The sequence below is a fragment of the Solanum pennellii genome, chromosome 11 (assembly GCF_001406875.1).
Source record: "Solanum pennellii chromosome 11, SPENNV200".
Classification (NCBI taxonomy): Eukaryota; Viridiplantae; Streptophyta; class Magnoliopsida; order Solanales; family Solanaceae; genus Solanum; species Solanum pennellii.
This window is the reverse complement of record NC_028647.1, coordinates 24,874,074-24,900,118: the sequence shown is the minus strand read 5'-3', so window position 1 is coordinate 24,900,118 and position 26,045 is coordinate 24,874,074. Positions and strand designations below refer to the sequence as shown.

General features: G+C 36.5%; 1 pseudogene; it reads left to right on the top strand.

Annotated features, from left to right (window-relative positions):
• Window positions 1-13,847: 13,847 nt before the first annotated feature.
• Window positions 13,848-26,045, top strand: LOC107003764 (annotated as a pseudogene).

Here is a 26,045-nt window from a genome sequence, read left to right as displayed (position 1 = left end):
TCCAAAGAAATAATGATAGGTGCAGACACCAAATTTTCTTTTAGCTCGCCGAATGCTTTAAGACAGGATTCATCAAAATAAAATTTACAATCTTTATCCAGCAGTTTGCACAACGGATTTGCAATTTTTGAAAAATCTTTGATGAATCTCCGGTAAAAACCTACATGCCCAAGAAAGCTTCTCACACATTTTATAGAGATAGGTGGGGGAAGTCTCTCTATTACCTCGACTTTAGCTCGATCAACCTCTATGCCCTTTTTTGAAATGCGATGACCCAAAACAATACCTTCTTTCACCATGAAGTGGCATTTTTCCCAATTTAGTACTAAATTGCAGTCTTCACATCTCTTAAGGACCTTAGATAAATGGTTCAAGCAACGCTCAAATGATTCACCAACCACAAAAAATCATCCATACAAACTTCAATAGTATCTTCCAGCATGTCGAAGAATATCGTTATCATACATCTCTGAAATGTGGCGGGTGCATTGCACAACCCAAACGACATTCTCTTGAACGCAAAGGTCCCATATGGACAAGTAAAGGTGTTTTTTCTTGATCTTCTGGTGCAATAAAAATGTGATTATACCCCGAATATCCATCAAGAAAACAGTACCACCCTTTTCCTGCAAGTCTATCCAACATCTGATCCACAAAGGGCATAGGAAAATGGTCTTTTTCGGTCCATGCATTTAATTTACGGTAATCCATACACACCCTCCATCCAGTAATCGGTCTCATTGGAACAAGTTCATTTTTCTCATTGGGGACCACATTCATTCCCCATTTCTTAGGTACACACTGAACAAGGCATACCCAACTACTATCGGCGATCGGATAGATTACTCCGGCATCCAACCATTTAATGATTTCCTTCTTCACGACCTCTTGTATAGGTGGATTTAAGCGTCTCTGGTTCTCAATACTTGGCTTATGATCGGGCATGATTTAGATTTTATGAGAACAAATAACAGGAGGGATCCCAATAATGTCCGCAATTGTCCACCCAATAGCTCTTTTGAACCTTTTTTGCACTTTCATCAAACTCTCAACTTGTTGTTCATTCAGATCTGATGCAATGATTACCGGCAAAGTGTCACCATTTCCTAAGAATTCATACCTGAGATGAGGTGGGAGAGCTTTTAGTTCTAACTTTGGATCCTTCTCTATAGATGGTTTCGCGGGTGGAGACTCGCGATTCTTCATGTCTAACTCATATTTCTTTGGTTTAAACCGAACATCACCTCGATCAAGAGCCGCGACTAGTGACTCATACTTTTCAATGCAAGCATTATCAAAATTCATTATCACCACCGCTAATGCTTCTACACCTAGACGTTCTTCTATTTGTGTCTCAGATGACTCACCAACTTTGTAGGATATAGCATATACTTATTGTTGCTCACCACTCTTCCTCATGAACCTACAAATGTTGAAGGTCACTTCTTCATGGTTCAACCGAAATTTCATCTGCCCCTTTTCCATATCAACTAAGGCTCTACCGTAGCAAGGAATGACCTCCTTAGAATAATGGGCACTTCAAAATGGACTTCACAATCAAGAATAACAAAATCTGCCAGAAATATGAATGACTCCACTTTTACTAGCACATCGTGGAGTATCCCTATAGGCCTTTTTACTGTTCGATCGGCCATTAGTAGCCGCATTGCAGTGGGCTTTGGATCACCCAAACCCAACTTCTTGTAAATCGTGAGGGGCAAGAGATTTATGCTTGCTCCCAGATCACATAATGCTTTCGCAAAATGTAATAAGCCGATTGTACAAGGAATAGTAAACGCACCCGGATCTTCTTTCTTTTGTACCAGAGATCTTGTAGCAATAGCACTACAATGTTGCATTCTATCATCATCCTCAAAAGTGACTGATCTTTTCTTTTTAACCAGATCTTTCATAAACTTGGCATAACCGGGTATTTGTTCTAAAGCTTCTACCAAAGGGACATTGACAGAATGCTGCTTCAACATTGTTATAAAATGCCGATATTTACCATCCTCAGTCTTTTTCACTAATCTTTGAGGAAATGGGGGTGGTGGTCTAGGCATGGGAGTTAGCTTTTTAGGCACTTCAGCATCTTTTCAGTGTTATCTTCTACTTCACCACTAACCTCTACCACTTTATCATTATCTTTTGTCACCTTTTTCTCATTAGACGACATAGGTGGGTCAATGGTTTGCTTACCACCGCGAGTAGTGATTGCCATACAATGTCCATCATTTTTTAAATTTTGGACAGTGTTGCTAGGAAGAGTGCCCGGTTTCCGTGTGTTCATAGTCGCAGATAATTGGGCCAATTGTAACTCAAGCTTCTTAATCGATATTGCATGTGTATCGACTTTCTGCCCAATACCCGCTAAATCACTCCTCAACTCTTTAGTATGCTCATCACGAGCATCGAACCTCCTCATCATTTTGTGCAACATATCCTCAACTTGCGTCATACTACCTCCACCATCCTTAGGAGTAACTTCACGATTTTGAGGAGGAACATAGGGCCCATTCCTATCATTACTATTAGCATAGTTGTCGCGGTTTTAGTTTCCATCTCTGACATAATGACCCTCACGGTTATAGTTACCATAGATCCTACCTTGGTTTCCTTTACATTGGCGCCAATTAACCTGATTTGAGCCTTGGGCACTCGGTCGGAACCCCCCCCTTGTCTGCTCATTTACTGCATAAGAATCCTATTCATAATAACATTCATCATTTGGTGGTGGTGGTTTAGACAAGTAGTTAACTACATTTATCTTTTCTGCACCCCCAGTGACATGTTTTAATACCAACCCAAGATTAGTTCTCATCTGAGCCATCTCTTCACGAATCTCATCTGTGTCTGGTTGTGAATGGATTGCACTGCGAAGGTATTTCTCCCAGTATCTAACTTCCTAGTACTCCAAGCTTTATTATTTCAGAAGATTTTCTCTAACTTCTTGGCAATCTCGGCATAAGGACACTCCCATAAGAACCATCCGCTATAGTATCCAATACCATTTTATTATTATCATCCTTTCCTCGATAGAAGTATTTCTTTAGTGACTTATCATCTATGGGTGATTGGGGACACTTCTCAAAAATGAAGTGAATTTATCCCAAGAACTAATAACTGACTCTCCTGATAGTGCCACAAAGTTGTTCACTCTGTCTTTGTGGTTTAGTTTCTTGGAGACCGGGTAGTAACGTGCTAAGAAAACGTCCCTTAGTTGGTTCCAAGTGAAAATTGAGTTATAAGGGAGATCAGTGAACCAAATAGCAGCCTCTCCCGTCAGTGAGAGAGGAAAGACTCTTAGCCCTATTACATCCAAATCCAAATCAGGCCTCCTTACACAACTTTTACACACTGCCCTTACCTTAGCTATATGGGCATGTGGGTCCTCAAAAGGTAGCCCTGAAAACAAACCTCTAGAAGTGAGCATTTGCATCAGACTGCTAGTTACCACAAAGGTGTGGCCTTGTGGTAGAGGGGGCAAGAAAAGTGGCCCATCAGAGTCTGCAATATTATCATAGCCTCTGTAGTATTCTTGAGGATGTGGAGCAGGATTTTGTCCCCTTTGTTGATTTTAACCCGAATCATCAGGTAATAACTGACCATGAACATCAACTGGAGCTGGGATGTTCTGGTTTGGATCATCATGGTTAATACCCAAGTTTCGATTCATATTGCGCAGTGTACGCTCTAATTCGTGATCGTAGGGAAACAAGGGTTCTCTTCCTCTCCGTGTATTTCGCATACAAGGAAGATAGTTCTGCAAGAATCAAAAACAATAAAAAAAAAGTAAAATTAAGAAAATATTGACTAAACATTAGTAATAAGTTTAAGTTAATCTAAAAGGTACTTTCCCCGGCAACGGCGCCAAAATTTGATACGCTCAAACTTACTTCCCAAATAAGAAGTAAAACAGTCGTTTCAAGTAAATAACCCATCTAATGAGGTTGGGATCGTTCCCACGAGGAAAATAGTTAAGACTTAACAAAAGATAATAAAAGGATTTGTTTTCTAAATGAATGAAAATAACAAACTAAATTAAAGAAATCAACTAACAAATTCAAATCTTGGAGTTTAATCCATTAATAAAAGTAACTAGGGTTTAAGTGTTACCCACAGGTTCATAACTTGATAATTCTAACTATAACAATTCTTTCCTAGTATCTTGCATGCAAAGTGATAAGTTATGTATTTCTAAATCCTTGGTCTGGCATCTAGAAAATTTCACTCCGCACCTTGGTCCGGCTACGTGTGTTGCTATACTAACCCTTACCTTTACCTCATATTAAGCATTGTATTCGATATTTGACTAAGTTACTACCTCGTACCAATCAATACTAGCCTATTAGATAGTATACATTAAATATATGTTGATAATTCTTTTCCTATTATCTATCTCCTTGGTCCGGCAAGTAGCATTAAGGCGAGTTCTAACGTTGCCCATCCGTTAAAAAGACTTCTAAACGAAAGAATTATCAATACATGAAAGACACTAATCTGGAATTGTTATTTTAGTTAAATTTTACCTCATTATTCACTTATTTGTTCCCACAACCCTAGTTATGGAGTTTAGTTACCCATAGTCATAATCACAATATTCATATATTTAATATAAGAATTCATGCATTTACTTTGATGAGAAAGAATAAAATCCAGAAATTCACTTGATTAATCAACAAAATCACCAACAATCAATTCCAGAAAAAGTGTAACAATCAAAAAGTCTAATATTAAAGAGTTTACTAACAAAGAGTCTAACACCAAAAAATCTAACCCCAAAAATGAGGTTTTTCGAACTATTTAAAAAAAAAAAAACCTAATAAAAGAAGGACTGTAATTAATGAAAATCTTTCAAAACACGGCTGGGTCGACGGACCTCGTGATGGACCGTCGTGGTCACGACGGGCCGTCATGGCCTCCGTCGTCCCATACTTCACAAATTCTTTTGCTGCTCTCTTCATTACCCTCGACGGCAATTATGACGGACCGTTCCAAGCAGGACGGTCTGTCGAGGGTCTCCGTTCCATAACACTTAAACTTCTGGGAAATTGGGTACTGGGACTACTCTCTGATCATTGCGACGAACCAGAAGGACGGACCGTCGTGGCTATGACGGTTTGTCATGAACTTCCGTAATCCCACACTTGGTCAGACTTCCCCGTCTTTCTTCAGCAGCTTCACTATGTTGCAACCTACGACCGTCGCAAGCTCGACGGACCGTTATAAGCTCCGTAGATGGTAACTTTTTTGCATTTCTTGCTAAAAAACTTCCGCGTTCATCTTTGGACAGATTTCCTGCAAATAAAGAGAAACTTACATAAAAATCAATACAAAAAAGCTTTTGGACACACACTAAACTTAAGGAAAAAGCATTAAAAAAACTGTGAAACCACGGTATATCACGCGTCGCCCAACTTTCTTGGCGCAACGGGGGCGTGTCGTGCCATCATTGCCCCATGCAAAATTGACAAACTTTTCCCCTCGTTTTTCAATTAATTTATTTTTCTCAATGTCTCGTAAATTTTGGTACCCTAAACATATATACAAGAATCTAACTCAAAGTAAATCTAATAATCGACATTATACTCTCAAGAACTCCTCAATCTCAACCCAAATTCAAGAGTGAAATCAATTCAAGAACATCCATCAAGAACATTCAAACTTGCAATCTTTTTAGGACGAATTCACGCTCCAATAAACATGTTTGGCACGTGGGAGAACAGACCCAACATTGTGAAAGTATCACATATCACGTAGGATCAAATCCTTGGTTAAATTCTAAATCAATTCCTTATGAAGACGACAAGTCTTGACTTTCTTCTTTTCTTCTCTCTTGAGTTCCTCTATCTAAAGCCCGAACTGAATTTTCAATTATACAAACTGAACCAATTCATTTTTACCCTAATTTATTCATAAAAAATTAATCAAATTAACTGGGTAGGGAAAAGACAATAATATCCTTCCAAAATTCAGTTTAGACTTTCCTTATCTAAACAAACCCACTTCAAATGGGCATATCTCCTTCATACAAACTTGAAATTGAGCAAAAATAGTGGCGTTGGAAAGCTAATTCAAATATCTTTCCTACAGTATCTTGTAGAACACCTAAATCATCCTGATCTAGGAGTTAATATCGTTTGAAGTTGACCCAAAACTCAAACTTAACATAACTTAAACAAATTTACATATTTTTCAAAAATGGCTTTTTCTAGCTCTTTCACTTAGCGAGGTCTTACAAGTTAACAAAATTATGTTACGAAAATGAAGAATAAGAGTGAGAGGATTTTCTCCTCGTCTATTTCAAAGAAATAAAATTGCTTCTATTGAAATCTAAACTAAAATGGATTGTTGTGTGGCTAATTTTCCCGAAGATATAGTGAAGGAGATTTTGTTGCGGTGTCCTCTAAAGTCGTTGCGATTCAAATGTGTCCACAAGAACTGGTATTCTATTATCAAAATCCCCAACTTCGTTCAACAACACTTAAACTGTAGCAAGAACAAGCCCCCACATCTCTCTTTATAATACTGGTAATTATGGTGATCGATATGACTCTCTTTCCCTAACATTGATTTCTGAAGAAAATCCTCAAACATTTAAATGTATAACATACCTTTTAGGTTCTGTTAACGGCTTGTTTTTAATATTTGGAGAATCAATCATGTGCATTTGTGTGCATTTTGGAATCGTGATACAATGAAGGTGATACTCCTCCATTTCCCTGCACCATTGATCAATGATCGTCCTGTGTACGGGTTAGGATTAGACCTTTTGACTAATGAATATAAAGTGGTTTGCTATTTGTTTGAAAATTCAAAAGCTGTCTATTCATGTTCTAGGGACCCATGAAGAATTTTCAAACATAGAATTCCCTTCTTTACCAGCATAAACAAACATTTGGTACTGCTTTTTCTAATGGAGTTTATTACTGGCTGCGCTAAGAGTGGGCCGCCATAGTTACTACACTGTTCTTTTATTCCACTTTGGGAGTGAGATGTTTAAGGGGAATGAAGGGACACATATTCATACTGATGTATTTGGTTTGATGTTGGTTGATGATTCCATTTCCATCTTGAGTTTGAACAACCTGAATATGTTTGATTATGATATATGGGTGATGATCCAACCAAGGGTTTGGAACAAACTTGTTACCTTTCAATGCTTCGCAATTATTAAGTTGTGTTATGATAACTCTCTCATTTTGGCAACTAGAACTTCTTGATTGTTCTCCTATACTGTTCGAACTAACAAGTTGAGGGATCTCGCATTTCAACGTCCAGGCTTGAGAAAGAATGAAAAATCTAGTGTCTGCGGAATATTTTATTATTATGAGAGTTTAGTCACAATTAAACAACGAGATGATGAAGAGTTGGACCATAATGGAGCTTCTAAACGAGTGTAGAACATCAAATGATATGCGACTTAATCATTCATTTGTGAAGTATAAGCATGTTTACTGAATTTTATAACTCTATTATATGCATAATGTGTTTGTAATTGAGCTTATAAGTATGTAACTTACTTGAGCAGATGATATATAGCGCACTTCATTGAAGTTTTATATATTGTATGTGTACTATTATTTAACGATGACAAAGCGTTTAAATTTCCTGCAAAGACTGATTACAATATTAGGATTAATTTTGCATATTAAATTATGAATACTAAGTAATATATCCAAACGTGCACTGATACAAATATTTTAAATCAAACAATTTTAATCTTTTTACTTGCAAAATGTCTATATAGTGTCCAATATGTTCATATTGGATCTCAATTTATGTCGAGTAAAACTCATTGAAAAAAAAAATACGCCCTATCAATATATTTTTCAAACTTAATGCTTGAACTCAAAATTTCTACTACAATTTTATTTCTGCGACTACAATTTTGCTTTCCACTATATTAATTAAAGATAACTATCGATGTTTGTTTATAGTACTATCAAGATGATTATCTTTAATCCTTCAATGTTGTCTTAATTTGTAAATGAGCTTTAATAAATTCACACCACAATAAAGCTTATGCACACTTCTAATAACCGTTTTTAAAAAAAAATTAGTTTGCTAGATCTAAATTGTTGTCAACGTTTCAAAAATTATTCGTCACATTTTATATTATAGTTTTCTTACTCCCTCCGTCCAACATTTTCCAGATTACTAAAAATATTTATTTTTCAATCTGTCAAGACATAAACAATTACATATTATGTTTTTTACTTTGCCGTTAAAGTCAGTTCTTTTTAAAGGTGTACACAGTATGGATCATCAAGTGCATTACATGTGATGTTTCAAAGAATTCATCCGTAATTTTTTTTCCACATATGCATTTAGAATCCGTTTGTATTGACTTAAAAGAGTAGTTTAAAGTCAAAAAATAAAAAGTCAAACTTAAATGACTTTTAAGTGAAAAAATAAAAAGTAGGAAAAGTCCTACTTTTGGTTTTTATTTTTTAAAAAAAAATTACTTTGAACTTATTTTAAGTTATTTTTAACTTTGTCAAACACTCTAAAAGCTAAAAAATAATTTTAAATAGATTTACCTAACTTTTAGTTCAATCAAAACAGACTCTAAGTAGGAAAGTACATAGATAGAATTTAGTACAAATATTAATTCTTATTTATTTCTTAAATAATGCTAAAGGGAAGTAGTCAAAGAAATATCAGAAAGTAGTCAAAGCATTTAGATTTTGGAACATAAAATTTAAATTGAGTAAGAAGGTAAGTAGTAAATAGATTTCCATACCTAAATCCAGAATAAAAATTAATATGAGAAATGTAGTCAAAGTGAAGGAATATTGATTGTATTGAAGTGTTAAGGGAATATATGGGAGATATATATAGGAGATATATGAAGGAGTACTAATCCTAATAGGACTAGGATTAAGGAGTACTAATCCTAATAGGACTAGGATTAGTACACAGTAAATACTAATATTATTTTATTCTATTTATGTAATACTATCTGTTATTATCCCCCCTCAAGCTGAGCTGAGCGGAAGCGAACGGAAGCTTGGAACTGAGGTAATCGTGCTGTCGGCTCGGGAGAGGCTTGGTGAGAATATCAGCCGGTTGTTCTTCAGTGGGTACATACTGCACAATCATAGTGCCGGCCTGAACTTCATCGCGAACAAAGAGACAATCGGTATCAACATGCTTCATTCTGGTGTGTAGGACGGAATTCTTGGCCACACAGATGGTTGATTTGTTGTCACAATAGAGAGCAGGAACAGTGTGAGTGGCGTGGAGTTCGCGAAGAATATATGTGACCCACATGGTCTCAGCAGCAAGAAGAGCAAGGGCGCGGTATTCAGCTTCAGTCGAGGACCGAGAGACCTTGGGTTGTTTTTTTGTACACCAGGAGATCAGGTTCGGCCCCAAAAAAACGAGAAACCCCGATGTAGATTTTCTGTCATTTTTATCATTCGCCCAATCTGAATCTGAGAAACCCCGAAGCTCCAAGTCCCCGGGTCGAATGAGTAAACCACGACCAAGAGTGCCAAAAATGTACCTGAGAATGCGTTTTAGACAATGGTAATCATGTTCACTTGGTTGATGCATGCGCTGAGCAACTCGGTTGACAGCAAACTGGATGTCAGGACGGGTAATGGCCAGATACTGTAGAGCCCCAATGAGGCTGCGGAAGTGGGTGATATCGGCAAAGGGGGTGTCGGCTCCATTCGTAGACGAAGAGACTGCCATCGGTGTTGGTTGACTGGTGCATTTTTCCAGTCCAGCTTTCTGCAACAGATCTCGAGCATATTTTGACTGATGAAGAAACAAGCCGCTGCCTGTCCGAGAAACCTCCATTCCCAGAAAATAATGTAACGGGCCAAGGTCCTTCATTTTGAAGGTAGTATGCATAGCTCGAGTGACATCCTGAATGAGAGCTGCAGTAGAGCCTGTAATAATGATATCATCTACATAGACAAGAAGAATGACTGTACCGTGTGCTGAATGTCGAGTAAACAGACTCGTGTCGTGTACGCAACACGTGAAGCCGAGTCCCTGGAGGAACGTTTTCAGACGTGTGTACCAAGCACGGGGGGCTTGCTTGAGCCCATACAGAGACTTCTGGAGTTTGCAAACATGTTGAGGGAAGCGGGGATCAACATAGCCCGGTGGTTGCGTCATGTAGATAGTTTCATCAAGCATGCCATGAAGAAAAGCATTGGAAACATCCAACTGATTGATGAGCCAATTGTTGCGCACGGCGAGTGACAGTACCAGGCGAATGGTTTCCTGCCGAATAACAGGACTGAATGTCTCGGAGTAATCAAGCCCATACTCCTGATTGTAGCCTTTAGCAACCAAACGAGCCTTGTACCTGGAAATACTGCCATCTGCATTGTGTTTAATTTTGTACACCCATTTACAGCCCACTGGGTGCCGCCCATGGGGCTTAGGTACAAGAACCCAAGTTTTCTGATCAGTCAAAGCCTTAAACTCGTCATCCATAGCATGACGCCAATAAGCATTTTTTGAGGCAACAGAGTAGGTTGTTGGTTCACTATCGGGAAGGGGTGTATTTGGTAGTATGGTAGCCTGAAAGGTTTTGGGTTTAAAGATACCGGCTTTGCCACGGGTTAACATGGGATGAGTATTGGGGGGTGGCACGGGCGGTGGTGATTCGGGGGTGGCCGGGAAGGACCCAAAACGGATCGGGCTGGAGATGTTGTGGGTATGGGGTGGTTCGGGTTGGTTGTGAGTGTGGGTGGTGGTTGCGGGTGTATTGTGGGTGACGGTCGAAGGGGTGATGAGGGGTGGTTGGGTAGTGGGTGGAGGTGTGGGGGAAGGTGGTGAGGGACCCTGTGAGTATGTTGGAAAAAGGGGAAGGACGCCAATGAATGATGTATTTGTGGAGGAGGAAATAGACTCGTAGGGAAACTCATTTTCGACAAATTTGACATGACGAGATATGTAGACTTTATGAGTTTGTGGGTCAAGACAGCGATAACCCTTGGAGGTAGGATGATAGCCCAAAAAAATACAAGGACGGGATCGGGGTTGTAATTTGTGAGTAATATGAGGGCGTAGCCAAGGGTAGGCAAGACACCCAAAGACGCGGAGGTTGGTATAATTGGGAAGTTCTTGGTAAAGGAGTTGATAGGGTGATTTGTTGGAGAGAGTGTGACTGGGCATTCTGTTAATGAGGTAGTTTGCGGTGGCTAGAGCTTCTACCCAAAAGGAGACAGGGAGATGAGATTGATGTAGAAGAGTAACCACCGTTTCAATGAGATGGCGATGCTTACGCTCAGCCACCCCATTCTGTTCGGGAGTGTATGGACAGGAGGTTTGATGTATAATTCCCAGGGATTGCAGAAACTGGCCAAAGATGTTATTGACATATTCCTTTCCATTGTCACTTCGAAAAAGTTTAACATGAGAATTGAATTGTGTTTTGACCATTTTTTCAAAAGTGACAAAGGTGGTGTATGCCTGTGATTTGTGTTTTAGTGGGTACAACCAAGTGTATTTTGTAAAATCATCCACAAAACAAATATAATAGCGAAAACCAGCAAATGAAGGAACAGCAGTAGGACCCCATAGGTCAGAATGAATAAGTTGAAAAGGTGCAGTTGTACGCTTCTCAGATAAAGTGAAAGGTAATTTATGAGATTTAGCAATTGAACAGGAGTCACAATTGTTTACATGAATGGAAGAAAAACCTAATTGAGACATTAAAGAATTTATTATTTGAGTAGACGGGTGACCCAGACGACTGTGCCACAACAGACTGTGGCCATCAGCCGAAAGAGCCACCGGAGCCACAGGAACGCTTTCTGAAACTGGGTGGGCAGACGAACTTGTGCCAGGAAGAACGTACAGACCATGCTCACAGGGGCCCTGAAAAATCACCCTCTTGGTAGTATTGTCTAGGATCTGAAAATCATTAGAGGTGAACAAGAGTGAGCAATTATTGTCTTTTGTGAATTGGTGAACTGAAAGGAGATTGGATTTAATAGAAGGGACGTGGGTAAGGTTACCTAGGTGAAAGATAGCGGTGGGGGTTTTAATGGTACCCGTGCCAGTGTGAGAAATATTAAGGGACTCACCGTTGCCAACAGTAATACCATTGGAGCCATGATATGGATTTGGAGCGTTAAGCTTGGATAGATCAGAAGTAACGTGCATGTTGGCCCCAGTATCCAACAGCCATTCAGAGGAAGGGCCGGCTTGAGATGCATAATTGGCACGGTTATCACTATTTCGGCTCTCCTCATACCGAAACCAGCAACGAACAGCGGTGTGTCCTGTTTTCTGACAGATTTGACAAGTTGGACGATCCCGCTCGTAAGTGCCCTGCCCGCCGCTGGAAGATGACTGCCCGCCGCTGCCGAAGGAGTGCAGGCTGTTGTTGCTGCCGTGCTGCTGACCGTCGTACGGCGGACGACTGCCCTGCCGACCGCCGCGCCCGCGGCCTCCGCTGTTTCTGCCGTAGCCGCCGCGGCTCCCCTGCCGGCCGCCACCACGCCCCCCGCGATAGTTCTGGCTTGCGGTGAGGGCGGTGGCCGGCTCCATAACAGCGGCTTCTCGGAGAAGAAGTTTGCTCTCCAGATCCACGTTGATTTCTTCACTTTTTAGCCACGAGGAGAGAGTAGCCAGGTCAACGGGCGTTGGACTGATGCGAACCGCCTGTGTAATGGAGGAGTAAGCTGATGGGAGCCCCCGAATGACGCACATGATGAGATCTTTTTCGGGAATGATTTCGTTCACGGTGTCGAGGGCTGTGATGATGGTGGAGACCTCGTCTAAATACTCCGCCATAGTTTTCGTGCCTTTGGTAATTGTGTGGAGACGATCACGCAATTGAAAAATATGAGAGTGGGAAATTGATGCATAGCGTGTTGCGAGGGCCGTCCATAGGGCTGAAGCAGTTGTGTAGGATTGGACGTATTTCTGAACCGCGGGAGAGATGACCGCAAATCAAACATGATCGGATCTGGCCATCCACGGCTTTCCAGGCGGCATGGGCCGGATTGGTTTTTTCTGATTTGTCCGTGGCGGTGATGACTGCCGGCGGCGGTTCTGTGCTTCCATCGACGTATTTGAGAAGGTAATTGGCCTCAAGGGCTGTAAGAACGGTGATTTTCCATGTAGGGTAATTTATGTCTGATAATTTTTCGGGAATCAGGGCATGAAGATGCCTGAGAAGGAGTTTAACGCCAGAAGGAAGTGAATCGAGAGGATCCACCTCGGTTGTCATGGCTGCCGCCGCACAAGAGAAGAGAGGGAACGATCGGGGCCCTAAAGAGAGAAAAAAAAACCTAGAGAAAAGAAGATCTAGGTTTTCTGGCTCTTGATACCATGAAGGAATATTGATTGTATTGAAGTGTTAAGGGAATAAATGGGAGATATATATAGGAGATATAGGAAGGAGTACTAATCCTAATAGGACTAGGATTAAGGAGTACTAATCCTAATAGGACTAGGATTAGTACACAGTAAATAATAATATTATTTTATACTATTTATTTAATACTATCTGTTATTACAAAGTATCATTGGAAAGTAGTCAAAGTAATTAGACTTCCATGATTAAATCTGGAACAAAATTTAAATTGAGTAACAACGAAAGTAGTATTTAGATTTTCATGATGAAATTTGGAACGCAATTTGAATTGATTAAGAAGGAATGTAGTATTATAAATTTCCATAACTAAATAGAGAATAAAAATTAATATGAGGAATGTAGTCAAAGTACTTTGGATTTCCATGACTAAATGTAGAATAACATTCAATGGTGGTTAAATGAACTATGGTAACAGAAATGAAGGATAAGAATAGGGAATTTTATCTTTGTCTATTTAAAGAAGAAGCAATATTGCCTTTGTTGAAACTTAAAAATGGATGATTGTGTGGTTTATTTCCCTGAAGATATATAGAAGGATTTTTTATTGAGATGTCCAGTGAAGTCGTTGTTGCGCTTCAAATGTGTCAGCAAGAGTTGGTGAGCTCTTACAAAACCCCTAAATTCATTCAATAACACTTGAAGAATCATAGCCCCCCAAAACTCCTCACCTATACTGTTGGTACCTCCGATGATGCTGGTGAAGATTCTCGTTCCATAACTTTGATTTCGGAAAAAAATCCACAAAGGTTCAAAGGTATGACACACCTCATACGTTCTGTGGAAGGCTTATTTTTAATGTACAAAACAATTGATAGTGTGATTTCGTGCGCATTGTGGAATTCTGCTACTAGATAGGTGAGATCCCTCGATCTCCCACTCCATGAACCCATAATCTATCATGTCCCTGTGTTGCAATTCGGTTTGGACCCCTTGACTAATGACTACAAAGTTGTTTACTTGCATTGCACTCATTGGCATAAATATACATCAGTCTATTCTTGTTTTAGGGGCTCATGGAGAATTTTCAAACCTAAAGAATCATTAACCTTCTATGCGGACATGAAAAACACATTTGATACTGCTTATTTGAATGGAGCATATCACTGGCTTCTAAGAGGGGGCAACCACTTATTCAAATTTGGAAGTGAGATGTTTGAAGAGATAAAATGTCCAGATAGGAACGTTGTATGTGCTTTGCGTTGGGTTTAATGTTGATTGATGATTACATTACTATGTTGAACTATAGCTCATGTAGTATTCTTGCTTATGTTTTTTGGGCTTTGATCCAACCAGGGGTTTGGAACAAAATTGTGACCTTTCAACTCTGCACACCCATTAAGTCATGCTATGATGGCTCTCTTATTTCGATAGTTAAAGCTTCTCAACTGGTCTGGTATAATGTTCGGACTAATAAGATTAGGTATCTTGGATTTCAACATTCGGTCTTGAGTATGCATGCATCATTTGGTGGTTGTGGGTTTTTTTATTATGAGGTGAGCTTAGTAACAAAGAGGATGGAGAGCCAGACCGTTAATTGAGCTTTTAAACGAGTACAACAGGTGATATCTGACCTAATCATTTAATTGTATTGAGTATGTAATTGAGCTTATATGTTCACACAATTTCATAGTGCTTGGTTTTGGTCTTTCAAGAGCCGATTATGGCCTCAACTTGTTCTATAAAAAGACTCTTCCGTTTGTGATGCTTTATATAGTTTTGATCTCAAATTTGGTTTGATTTTCTTATTGTTTTATTACCGAGTATCCAGCAAAATGAAAAGTGATGTAATACTAATATCCATACGTAGCAGTTTTATTGGAAGAGTAAAGTGCTCAAATATTCGTTGATACAAGTTATATTTTATACACAAAGTAAGAGGTTTTAACCAAACTAAGTCATTATATAAAGTCATTACCAAAATAATATGTTTTTCTAAAATTTTACAAAACTAGTATAAGCGTATTCCACAGTAACGTTTTAGGAGATATTTTATTTTTTAAAAGTTGATGGCGTCAGATTGATATACGTTACTCACAGTAACGTTTTTCTCCTAAAACGTTACTCACAGTAACGTTTTAGGAGTAAAACATTACTGAAGATAACGTTTTAGGAGTAAAACGTTACTTATAGTAACGTATATCAACCTAATGCTGTTAGTTTTTAAAAAATAAATATACCCTAAAACGTTACCGTGAAATACGTTTATACTAGTTTTGTAAACTTTTAGAAAAATGTATTACTTTGGTAAATTGTTTTATATAATGGCTTAGTTTGATTAAAAATTCCACAAAGTAATATAGACTATTATATATAGGTTTGCCATTAATATATGTAATAGCCCGAAAAGTCATTATTAAATTTTTTTATAAAATTAAAATTTTACCCATCTTGGTAGTTGATCGAGTAATTCTTTGTTAGTCGGTGAAGTTGGTGTGAGAATTTTAAATTATTCGATAACTATAGTTATATAATTGACAAGTATTTATTAAATAATTTTTTAATTTAATTGGTAGTTAATGGTCAAGTCCCTAATTTATTTAAGACCCTAGATAATTTGACCCATACCTACTAAATTAAGTTGGGAGAAGGGTCAAATATGCCCCTAAACTATTCAAAAAGGTTTAGATATACCCCCGTTTATAGTTTGGTCCATTTATACCCTCGCCGTCCAACTTTTGGTCTACATATGCCCTTTTCGGCGTTAGTTGGCCAACTCAAACTATCCAACTCATTTTACTTTTATTTAAATGCCAAATGGATTTTTCCACGTCATTTTTAAATATTATCACTTGACATTTATATTCAAAGGAAAAGGGTCAAATATGCCCCTAAACTATTCAAAAAGGTCTAGATATACCTCCATTTAAAGTTTGGTCAATTTATACCCTCGCCTTTCAACTTTTGATCTACATATGCTCTTATGGGTGTTAGTTGGTCAATTCGAAATATCCAACTCATTTTACTTTTCTTTAAATGCCAAATGGATTTTCCACATCATTTTTATATATTATTACTTGACATTTATATTAAAAGAGAAATGGGTCTTTTATGCCCCTAACTATCCGACCTAATTTTAAAACACATATATGACCCGTCTTTTAAATAATCTATACAACCCGACCCTTTTTTTTAAATACCCTATATGGGTCGGATTAGGGCATAATTGAACCATTTAAATGGCGAACACTATCGTGCTCCGATTGGAACCGCCGAGGAATCAATGGCACGACAACTGAAGGAAAAGGAAGTCGAGGTTTGAAAAGCATTTTGGCGCAACGCAGAGCTGGAGGCGCAAACCTGGCAGGCAAGGGCTAGAGCAGAGGAATTCACCGCAACAACGTTACAGACACAACTGCAAGCTGCAACAGGCGATGATGATGTAAATAACTGAATAATTCACACATATATGAGTCGGATTAGGGGCATAATTGAACCATTTCAAAGACGGTCGTATATGCGTTTTAAAATTGGGTCGGATAGTTAGGGCATAAGTGACCCCTTTCTCTTTTAATATAAATGTCAAGTGATAATATATATAAATGATGTGAAATCCTATTTGGCATTTAAAGAAAAGTAAAATGAGTTGGATATTTCGAGTTGACCAACTAACACCCATAAGGGCATATGTATACCAAAAGTTGAGGGTATAAATGGACCAAACTTTAAACGGGAGTATATATAGACCTTTCGAATAGTTTAGGGGCATATTTGACCTTTCTCCCTTGAATATAAATGTCAAGTGATAATACATAAAAATGACGTGGAAAATCCATTTGGCATTTAAATAAAAGTAAAATGAGTTGGATATTCCGAGTTGGCCAACTAACGCCCAGAAGGGCATATGTAGACCAAAAGTTGGACGGCGAGGGTATAAATGGACCAATCTTTAATAGGAGGATATATCTAAACCTTTTCGAATAATTTAGGGGCATATTCGACCCTTTTCCCAATTAAGTTATTAGAATTTTTCACTTTCTCGTACAAAATCAGTTTATTTACAAAAGAAAAGAGAGAAAAAGGAATAGGCGAGGACTTACTCGTAGCGACATCAGGCGAATGGAAAATTGAAGGCGTACTTCTCTAGGTTAGACTAGTACAATTCCAACCCTTTCCATTTATATTGAAGTTAGGATACTACATGTATATTAATATAATAATGTATGAACAAGTTGGATTTAGTATGAATTTTATATGCATGCACTACCGTTTCTGTTGCTTAGGAAATTAAGATTTTTGAGTGGTTTCTAAGTGTAGTTAAGGCTAATGATTTAAGGCAATCATTATGAATAGTATACAAATGGAATAGTTTTGGTGTCTTTAGTCCTTAGACGACATAAGAATTGTTATAACTTGTCATTGGTTTGAGTTTTTTACTTTTGATTATCATACCGTGCATCAAGTTTTGATATTATAATATGGGGAATTAAATATTGGGTATATTATATTGTATGACAACTATAAGAATTTTATTATTGGGATAAATTAAGACTCAACCCTAAGCTTGAAACTTTGTGACTTCATTATAAATTTGGGGTGAATTGTTGGGTCTAGACTAGACACATAATAATATGAGTGTTTTTAGTTTTCAAAATTTTATTTGGAATATTAATTTGAATAGATTGCATTGATTTGGAAGCCAAACGAAAGGGGAAGACTCAAGTCCCATAGTGATTGTTTGATTATTTGAGGCAAGTGGATTTCTAAACCTTTGTTAAGTGCATAGAATCGTGTATTTACTTGTGGTATATACTGGAGGTAGTAGGAATTGGTGATGGGTTGACTTGTCCATGTTAAATAATTCTAGTGATATAACTAAGGATAATAAAAGGGCAATATGATTAATTATTGGTGTCTGATGTTTGAGAATGATTTGAAAATCTTATTGCTTTATTGTTGGTGTTGCATCACGATTGTGTTGTTCTAAAATTGTGAAATGTTATGAAAATACTCATCTCCTCATTATTGTGAACATGTCATTTGCTTTGTTTTGATACATGATTGTGAAAATTGTTATGTGAATTGAGAAAGGATAAGAAATTAATAGGATGTACCATTTTGAGGGAGGTAACGCACGCCGTGATGGATACTTTATATCGAGGGACATATCACGCGTTGTTATGGATACTATTATCGAGGGACGTGTCGCACGCTACGACTGATGCATAGACAAATATGTCCCCCATGGGTCCCGGGTTGTGAGACAACTAGTGTGTATCATCAGGTCAGACATGCATCATTATACTTGACATTGCATTTCATTGCATTACACATCTTCATAATTGATGAACTTGATCTTATGTGTTGCTGATCTTGTGAGTGCCTTTTTGTGGTGTTGGATTGATGAATAGTGAGTTTTTTTGTTGAGGATATATAATTGTGAAATTGTTGTTATTGAGTTGTGTGTTATGTAAATCGTGAAGTATTACGTTGGCCTGATTGTATACATGTTGTAATTGTGGAGGTTCGATTGAGGTGTAAGGAGTAACCGTATTTTATTCCATTATCTTGCGTTTAGAAGTTTAGTTGTTGAGTGTCGTATGATTTGGTACTCACCCCTTGCTTCTACATTTTTGTAGGTTACTTATTCAGACCATTGTGGTACTTTTTCTTCTCTTTGTCTGGGATTCTTGTGGAGGTTTGTGAGGTAGTTGTTGGTCATTTCAGCGGACCTTCTTTCTCCTTAATTATAATCTTATTCTATTCTAGAAACAATGTTATTTGATACTTGTATTTTCTTTAAATTTTATTATAACACATTAGAGGCTTATACACATTATAACCATGTATTGGGGCATTTTTAAGTTGATTATAAATTTCCGCCATTTTTTTTGAATGATTGAGTTTTAGGATAACTTATCTTTGTGAAATAAGACGAGTTCCATCACGTCCATTTTGAATCATGAAAGAATGGTATTAGAGCACCAGTTTCATAGGCATTACGTGTATACAAGTCAAGTATAGGTAGAGTCTCAAGGATTGGGATGGAGACATTTATACTTATCTTCGAGAGGCTATAGTGAGTTTAAGAAATTTTGTTCACTTTTTCAATCTCTATCGTACATCTTTTGTACTTTCTGATTCTTATTGTTTCATTCTATTTACTCTCACTTATGTGATGACTCGTGTATAGTTCCTCATGTGAGTATTTAATGTGTTGTATATGTATTGGATATTAGATTTTTATAAACGTGGAAGTGATAGACTTATGGGAAGGATGTGTTGTCAAATTTGAAATGGTCAACGATTCAAATAGATTAAGTTAGGCGATGTCTTAACGAAATATTTTGAGAATATTTGTATGATTAGGTTGAACAGTGGTTTAAAGGACTTCATTAGCGTCTTTTATTTTTTAGGTTAGTTATCTAGTAGTGGGGTCAGTACTTGTGTGGTATATGAAATATTTAGAGTGGTTTGACAATTGGAAGTGGAATGATTAAAAGAATGGCTAGATAAGGAACATTGTAACTTTGAAAAATACAGTTAGTAAATATTTCATAACATGTGGGTTACTCAGCAAATGATGAGAATGAGGTTGCGCCAATTGAGGTCAGAATTTATACTACAATTTTATAGATTGTGTATATCAAAGAAGTTCATGATATGATTACTACAACAGTATCGATGCTTACTTGGTTAGAGTTATGGAGTGTTACTTTTTCTATCGACCTGATCTAAGAAAGATTTTTTATCGATTGGGATAGATACTGAATATATTTGATAATGTTTTGCAACTAGTAAACAGTTAGAAATATGGGTGATATTTGTGTACGATCTTTTCAATAGATATGAGATGTTCTAGTGGTGAATTTAATGAACTTTTACGATATGGTACTAGTGTTATATGGAAACGGATACGTCTATTGTTAAGTGTGAATACTAACTACTTAAGGAGTTGTCAGTTGTATTACATGCTCATATAGATTGGATGTTGCATTCATATTTGAAAAATCAACTAGATTATTACAACAAACGAATGGGTTAAGCATTGTTTATAAGGGAAATTTTAGTGGTGGACCATTGGTACGATATTTATTTGTTTAGGTTCTAAAGTTTATCTCGATGATTTTAAATGAGTGGTGATTTCATCGTAACTTCCATGTAAGTAGATCGATATTAAGACGACAAGTTTATGGGTAAACAAAGTCTCAACGAGTATACCTTTGTGAAGCTAATTGAGAATTTTAGTACGAAAGTGCGTATAAAATTAAGTTAGTCTTTTGAATTTGATTGGTATAATTGGGTTTGAGATTTCATGTCGATGACAAGGTTGACTTTGTGGTGATGGCAAAGACTAACTGAGCATAGCGGTAATAAGAGTTCGTGGTAGATTGTGATTAGGATGCAACTATATGTTAAAATATTGTCGGCTAAATGGGATTTGTATGGTAATGACGACCTGCGAGTATTTAATGTGATGGGTTTCTACTATTTGAGGAGTAGTCTGGTTGCACGGAAAGTTATAGGGTGTGCTGAGACACCACTCTAATAGAATGAAATGAACTAAAGTCACAAATTAATAGAATTAGTGGGGTGTAATTAAGTCATTGGAAAGAGGAGAACGAGAACAAAGATATTCACTTTGAGTGGAAGGACAAAAAAAAAGGTATCTTCAGATAGTATAAAATTGAGTTCAGAGATGCTTGATTTCATCTATTTTGCTCTACTAATTATAATAGTGTCACGGGTTCATCATGTGGTTAAAACAGACGTTCAACTCGAGTGTGATGATAAATTTTTTTGGGGAGGCTTTGAGTTTGATAATGAGTACGGTTGAATTTTTAGCGAATGATATGATAAGGTATTGAGAAGGTGATGTATGATAAGCTATGATGCATGAATTCATAAAAATCTTCAAGGTATGAGATAACGTTGATAGATAAAGGGATTGGGTTACATAGTTAGATTTACAATTCAAATTTCATTGTAAGTTTACATTCGTGGTGGTATATTTTGTCAAGGTATGAATTAGTAATGTAATAAATGTTCGATCGCATGGGATATTGAGCTTTTAAAAGAACTTGTGCATAATTTGAGGCGTAAATTTGGTTACTTTTGATTGATAAAGAACCTAAATAAATTTTTTACTTAAAGTTTTGGTTTAGAGTAAGAGGTAAAATGTGATGTTTTGTCGGTAAGAGGATAAAATTTGTAAGATAGTGAACGAAATGATCAAGAGTCTGGTCTATTGAAGAGTTCAGATATATAGAATTTTTGTTTTCTGAGATGAATTTTAGAAGTGAAGAAATAAGACCTCTCATATATACCATTGGTTCAGAATTAAAGGTTATATGGATTTTTTTCCTTTAAATTAAGATATAACTATGAGATGTAAATTGATTCGGCACAAACTTATTAATGGTTTATCATCGACTTTTCTAAAGATTGAATATTGATTTGGATGACAAACAATGATGTGTGGAAGATTATATATGGTTATGTCAAGCTAGACTATTCAAAATATGATAGATATTTATAGATGTTCAACGGTGTGGACCTACAGTTCTACATGGTTAATGTGGATTTCTTGGGAATTGAAACTAATTTGTTGATGGGATGATACATACTATTATGATGTGTTGTATAGACATTTACTGGTGAGCATACGTTGTGAGACTAGTATATAAAGTTATTGGAGTGACTAAGGATTTGGATTTGTTTTTTGAGTCTTGGCATGAGGTACATGATGATATGGATGTTAGTTGAAACTTGGTATGTGAAAGAATGTGTGAATTAATTTTAGGTGATTTAACAGCTTTACCTCGATGAGAAAGTACTATCACATTTAAATTAGTGTATCACCCTTGGGTTTGACACGTATGTATCATGGAATGTTTATGTATCAACCGAGTTCCATCATTGTAGAAAGGCCAACGGTGAAATTTTTTGGATTTGCACGAAATCAGAGTAACTTGGAATTTCTAGACCTAGTCCAGATGTGAATGAAATCAAAGTCATTAAAATCTAGGAAAATCTAGTAACAATAACGTTGTTTAATTATGAATTTGATCACAGTAATATATAGATAGATAATACGTTAAAGAACCCGTATGAATTTACGGAAAATGCGGACGAGTAAAACTCTTAAAATCAATCATAGCATGAACTAATAGTTTCTGAGTATCGTTGGTGGAAGGTGTGTTGTGAAATGAAGGTCTTGGAATTATTAAAATAGCTCACTGGATCCGTGCAAGCCGCTGGGGCGGGATTTCTATCGCCAATGATGGGCCGCTGTAGAGGGGAGAGAACCGTTGTGGTGGGTTCGATGCGACTTAAGTCGGAAATAAGTCCCGAAACGTCTTGATTTTGCACTTTTCAATTTTTAGAGTAAGAAGACAAACCTCAGGCGATTCTTAACAGTTTTCCACCATTCTTAAGGCTATAGGTAAGATTTTACCCACCCAAATCCATTTTTTATTCGTAGAACGTAACTTTAATGAGTATTATATATGGGGAAGAGTTTTGATATGAGATTTATGGCGGTAAAATCCCTAATTTGGATATTGGGATCATGGATATGATCTAGGGTTAATAAAATTGTTAGTAATCCAGGTAATTAGTGATTTTTATTGATTTCTTTGCTATGATGATTGTTTGTAGACCAAGAACAAGCGGAATAAATCCGGAAAGGGAAGAATCAATTTTCGTAAGGGTTTCAAGCTTGTTTCGAGGTGGTGATAATTGTGATTCTATGATTGTGTGATGTATGTTTGTTCTTACTTAGTTATGATACATGTATGTATGCGAATGTTGCATTATTGATCACATTTATTGTAAATGAGGATATATGAATGATGAATTTCATGAATCATGACTTAATTTTATGACTATGATTGTGGTTTATTGAATGAATCGGGCGTTGCATTCTGATACACTAACTTAAATCGTTTGCCACGTTCCGACATAATTATTGGATCTGTTGCCACGTTTCGACATAATTATGGGATCAGTTGCCACGTTTCAGCATAAACATTGGATCATGCACCACATTTTGGTATGCTAACTATTTGGATTTGGGTTCAATCAATGGACCAATGATTTTCTATAATGGTATATCGCGAGAAATGTGAAATTGTACCTTGTTCGTAAATGTTTATAAAATTGTATATGTTTGAGTTATGCATGTGTTTATATTGTTGTAATCACTTACTTATAGTGCACTTAGACCATCTCTAACCCACCTCTATTTTACTCTCCATTCTCTATATTTAGAGAGAAAAATATAGAATGGGCTCTCCAACCATTCTCTAAATGACTCTCTATTCTTTATATATAGAGAGGTGAATAGTAGTTCTCCAACTTGGAGAACTACTGTTCACTCTCTATTTCATTTTTTTATTTTATTATTATTTCTACTATTTTGTAATTAACATGATATTTTTCATATAAGACCATTAAGTATATCTCTTTTATTAGTAATTCATTTTAATGTTATATAACATTTTTAAAAATATATTTTTTAATATATACTACTTTCATTCGGAATTGATAATATTTCAATTATTTAAAAAATTTTGTCACTTTACTATAGTATGATATCGTCATCAATTCTCACTATGAAGAATGCACTAAATTAAAATGATAAGATGAAAATTTTAATTATAGAATACAATGCATAATATAATAATTTAAATACAAGATAACAATCCATAACACAATAATTTTATCATACCAATAAATTAGTTATCCGGTAGGATGTTTTCAGATTTAAGTTATTCGAAAAAAATTAGTGTATGATCCACATAATAAGTATATTTGTGATTGCGCTTGTGCTTGTTGATTTTTTTTCAATTATTAGTAGTTGTTTTTGTTGCATGAAAAACTCCGATTTAAATATTATTTAGCTAGATATAAAATAATTAATGATAAATATGTTCATTTTGAACTCCGTAATCATTCATAAAAGCATTTCTGGGACTAATGTAATAATTTTGAAAGTAGAGTATTTATGTAATTATATTTCATTAAGAATTTAATTTTTATTTGAATTGTCCATTAAATTGTATATTATATAATATTAACTTGCAATTTATGTTATTTTGAATTTTAGGAAAAATATTATTTTATATTAAGAAAATAACTTTAAAAAATAATTTTTTATATGACAAGAAAATTATATAAAGTTATTATTTGAAAAAAAAAGGAAATAAAAGATGTGTATTATCAGATAAGAAAATAAAAATGAAATAGAAATAATAATATAATATTAAGGAGAGAGAAAAAAATTCTTTTTTAGAGAGTAAAATAGAGAAATGGATTAGAGTTGGTTATCTAAAAAAAGAACTCTACATTTGAAGACTAAAGTAGAGATTAGGGTTGGAGATGCTCTTAGTGGGATAGTCGCGTGATCCTACCAGAACACTGTGTCTGTGTACTGTTTGCCATGAACTCTCTTGGCAAGGTCAGGATCATCTTGCAATCCACCTTATCCGGTAAGTTACCTAACAGAACTTGAAACTTTGGCTCATTTTCTTTATTCTTTAACCACATACTACACTTGCTCTTTCTTTGTTGAGTGCAAGACATTTCAACCAACTATTGACAGACCTCGTATAGAAGATCAGTGATCGCCGATCGAATTCAAGGGTGAACTAGTTCTTCCTTGTTGCTATGAGTTCTCTTTTCGTCTATGTCAACATTTTGGACTTAGACTTTTCTAGTTAGTTATTAGTTGATTAGCTTGGAGTTGTGACCCTTCTTGTTAGACTTATGGATTCTTTAGATGTTTTGGTACATTGACTTTCAAAATCTCAGCATATTTTCCACATTGTTTAGTTTTTAGATCTTTTGTAAGTTATGGAGAATTTAGTTTTTAGTAATTTAACTTGCTTTTGTAACTTAAATGATTTAGTATGTCATTAGAGTTGGTTAATTTATTAGCATAAATGGTCCTCCCAGTATAGGGTTAGTGTGAGTGACAATCACGATGGTCTGGGTCATGACAATCACGATGGTCTGGGTCGTGACAAAGTAGGTGTTAGAGCCTAGATTACTTGATCTTGATGTAACAAAACGAGCCTAGTAGAGCTTTGTGGAATGGTACGGAGGCATCTATATTTTTCTTTGAGAGACTAAGACTTTAAGAAATCTCTTTGTTTTCTCTTGTCTCCTTTCATCCTGTAACTTGATTCCAATTAGTATCTGTCAATTTGAATTGGTATCTAACCTTCTTCACTCTTTTGTGCACAGATGGTTAACACTAGATTCAGCGGCATCAGGCCCGATGAAGAGTGACACCAACTAGATATGAGGTACCAGTCGAAAATTCTCCCCAAAATGAGGCCCCTCCAGTACATCATGAAGAGATAGAGGATAATGTTGAGTTTGAAAATTTGAGAATGTTGGACAAGAGGAAGAGGTGCAGGATGAGAAAACAAGTATTCCTCACATCGACCTATTGTTAGCTTAGCAGATCATCCCATTCCTAAAAGGGTTAGTTGGTCCGTAAGGGCTTCCTTTTGTTCAAGAAACGTAAGCTCCCACCAATACTCCTATTGCTATAATTGTCCCTAAGGTGGGTGGAATTGGAGGTGATGATGCTTTTTTCCATCCTCTATTGGTTCCTGTTATGACTGGTAATGAACATGAGATGTTGACCAAGTTTTTGAAGCTGAAATTGCGTATGTTCCATGGTTCTGCGAGTGAAGATGTATATGAGTTCATCCTAGATTTCTATGAGAAGCTTCTTAAGTGA